The 3,275-nt window shown below is 46.0% G+C and overlaps 1 pseudogene; it reads right to left on the reverse strand.

Moving 5' to 3' along the window:
• Nucleotides 1-1,183: 1,183 nt before the first annotated feature.
• LOC116557138 lies at nucleotides 1,184-1,909 on the reverse strand (annotated as a pseudogene).
• Nucleotides 1,910-3,275: the final 1,366 nt, after the last annotated feature.

Consider the following 3,275-nt stretch of genomic DNA (forward strand, 5'->3'; position numbering starts at 1 on the left):
AATCAATTAGAACAATATAGTGTAATAAAGCTTGTGTAAATATGGTCTCTGTCTCCCATCTCCCTCTTTTCCAAAATACCTTATCATCTTGTACTCACCTATTTTTGGACTGCAGTTTATCTTGGGTAACTGAAACCATGGAAAAGCAAGACTGAGGATAAGGGGAGACTAGTGCATGGCTTCATCTCTAATTGAATGGAGATTCCTCGTTTGCTTCCAAATGAGGTTTTTTTTTTTTTCCTTACAAACATAAGTTTCGTTGAATTTGGTCCACAGTCGTATTTCACATTATCTCATGGAGCAGGGCCCCTGGGTGGGGGCTCCTGTGTAGTAATTGGTGGGGGGGTGTGTAGCCAGGGGAGAGGGAGCAGTATAGCTGGTCAAGCCCAGAAGGGGAGAAAGAGGGCTGGGGTCTCTTTAAAACCGACTAAGGGGCCGGGCGTGTTGGTTTACGCCTGTAATCCTAACACTTGGGGAGGCCGAGGCAGGCGGATCACCTGAGGCCAGGAGTTTGAGACCAGCCTGGCTAACCATGGTGAAACCCTGTCTCTACTAAAAATAAAAAAAAAATTAGCCAGGTGTGGTGGAGCACCTGCAGTCCCAGCTACCTGGGAGGCTGAGGGAGGAGAATCGCCTGAGCCCAGGAGGTGGTGGTGCAGTGAGCCAAGATCACGCCACTGCATTCCAGCATGGGCAACAACTAAAAAAAAAAAAAAAAAAAAAAAAAAAAAAACTACTGAGGCCACAGTGGTGGGGGTTAGCATGAGGAGGTGGTCAGGATTAGCCTCAGTAACTCAGACTTCCACTTCCTTGTACAGGCCTCACTTTCCCCACCAGGCTCCAAGGCAGGTCTGAGGGTATGAGGTCTGTTGATCTGAGGATCCTAGGGATATCCAACCACATGGGAGCCTGAGATATTTAGCATGGTGGCCAGGCCCCCTTTCCCAGGGACTCATTTCCCAGCAATGTCTCCATTGTCTCCACCCTATTCTGCAAAAAAAAAAAAAAAAAAATGTGTTTTTCTTTTGTAACTTTTGCAGGTACAGAAACCACAACTGATCAGGTGACAAAAGGGGGAAGAGGCGAGGCAAGTGAAAACTTTCGAGGACCAGTTACTTCCAAACCCAGGTCTCTTCTCCCCAGCACAGCTCCGCCCATAGTCTGGACATGCCAGCAGGAACCCTCACCCTACACATATTGGGATATGGCCTTGAACCCCTTCCCCTACAGCCCATTGGCTCATGCCCACCTGGCTGGCACACTTGTTTGTACGCATCTGTAGGCTGATGGTCGAGTGGTCCATGGGAGGCAGGTTGTGGTTCTTGGGGTCATAGAGATGCCTCCTTGTGCTGTAAGCGATCATGCCTGACTGGCTGGTGCATTTGTTGGTGCCCATCTGCAGCCCAATGACACACTGGCTGGCCTTCATGCCTTCATGGTGGCATTGTCGAAGTTCTGCTCCTGCTTCTCTGGGTACTTGACACCCATGTCCACCCAGCTCTGCAGTCCCTTAGTCTTGGCCTTCCCCACCAGGGCAAGAAGAGACACCTGCACATGCGTCATGTTCCCACCTTCAAAGAGGTCGTCGGCCTTGAACAGGTCCACAGGGTTCACGCCGTAGCTGACCACGGCCTTGATGAAGTTGGAGAGGTTTTCTAGCTGGTGCCACTTCTGCATGGAGCAGTTGATTTGAGGACTGAGTCTAGCTGTAGCTTGTTCATGAGTGTACATAAGATAATCCTGTCCTTCAGGCTCTTCTGAAGTCGGGGCCGATGGAAAGGCCGGTGAGTCCCTCCATCCAGCTGCGGAGCTCTGCCTCCTTCTGGGGATCATTCTTGGACAGGAGCAGGTTCTTTACCTTGACTGATAGCTGGTATGAGAGGCCCTTGTTGAACTGCTTAGTGCTCATGGCTGGTGGGCGCGGCTGCGGGAAGGGACCAGACGGGGGACAAAGGAGTTTTTTAAGAAACTGGCTAAAAGCACCATTGTGTTAGATGGAGCCACCTAATACCATTAAGCTCATAAGCATGTGTCAGTTGGTAAGTAACATAAATGTTGAATGGTTGGGCTTCAATTGAGTGCCTGCTGACCCAGCTCTAATGCTAAAATTTTCTTCATATATCTTTCATACATACACTACATTTATGACTCCTGATCTCCGAAGCACATTAAGGACATTCTACAGGAAACACAAAGTCAGCTTTATCTCAGGATCTGGAGTTTGAGACTGTCAGGCACTTCCAAATATGTACCCCATGCTCTATGATGTGTTTCACACTTGGCACTCCTTAGAATTGGCTTAAAGATTATATCTAAAAAAAGTATCAAAACCAATATAAAGTATGTAATAAATGTTTTGCTTTCCCTGCTCCACAATTTAAGCCTCAACCAATTGTATGCAAACCTTGTCTCTTCTCCCCCGTGATATTATCTTTAAGTTCTGTCAGAGTTGACCTAGTCCTTGGGAAAATACAAAATGGGAAAAGATTGTCTTTAGAATTTCTTTACCTTCCCCTCCGAGATCCCATAAAGTCTTGCTGCTTAGCTTTCTGGCCTCCTGACTGCCATGCTGTCCTGGTTTCCCTAGGAGCCTATCAATGGTTCAAACAGGACGTTGAACCCAGAGAATTATTTTTCACAGCCTGATAGTGATGTTTCCCTCTTCTGACCTCTTGTCGAGTGTAAGCAGTGGGTTCCAGGAGCTGAGCCTTAGAGTATGAAGTAGGTGGAAGCATGCTTATTGTGGTCAAGTGGACAGTTCTGTCATCACCACACACTGGGGTTTAATCTTCTCAGTTCAGTTATTTTTAGGATAATTTCACAGCAATGGACTAGAATCATTTTTAGACAGTATGACTTAATAACCAGAATGACTATGGTACTTGGATACCCAAACTGGCCTTATCAGGTTGGTATTTTTAGAGATCATATCAGATGAACCCTTCAGCAACTATACCAATTGCCTACTAGCCAAACAAGCTCCTTTGTGGCTAATTGTTTAAGGTGTAGCTACAAAGATGCATTTCCTGTCTTTCAAAAGCAGACAGTATCTGGGAGGCACTAACCTTTACCAATGGGACAAACAGGTTGTATCCCCAGAAGACAATGTTCAAAGTAGATGGCAAGAGAAAAACAGTATTGCTTGGATTTAGGGAAGAATGGTTATATTGTGTTTATATTTAGACAAACTTGCAAGATGTAGTCACAAAAAAGCAGTGGTAAACATAAAGAATCAATTTGATCCCTGTTGATTTCACTATCAATTACAAAATGAT

Source organism: Sapajus apella, unplaced genomic scaffold, assembly GCF_009761245.1.
Source record: "Sapajus apella isolate SASKATOON/1434 unplaced genomic scaffold, GSC_monkey_1.0 scaffold18, whole genome shotgun sequence".
NCBI classification, from domain to species: Eukaryota; Metazoa; Chordata; class Mammalia; order Primates; family Cebidae; genus Sapajus; species Sapajus apella.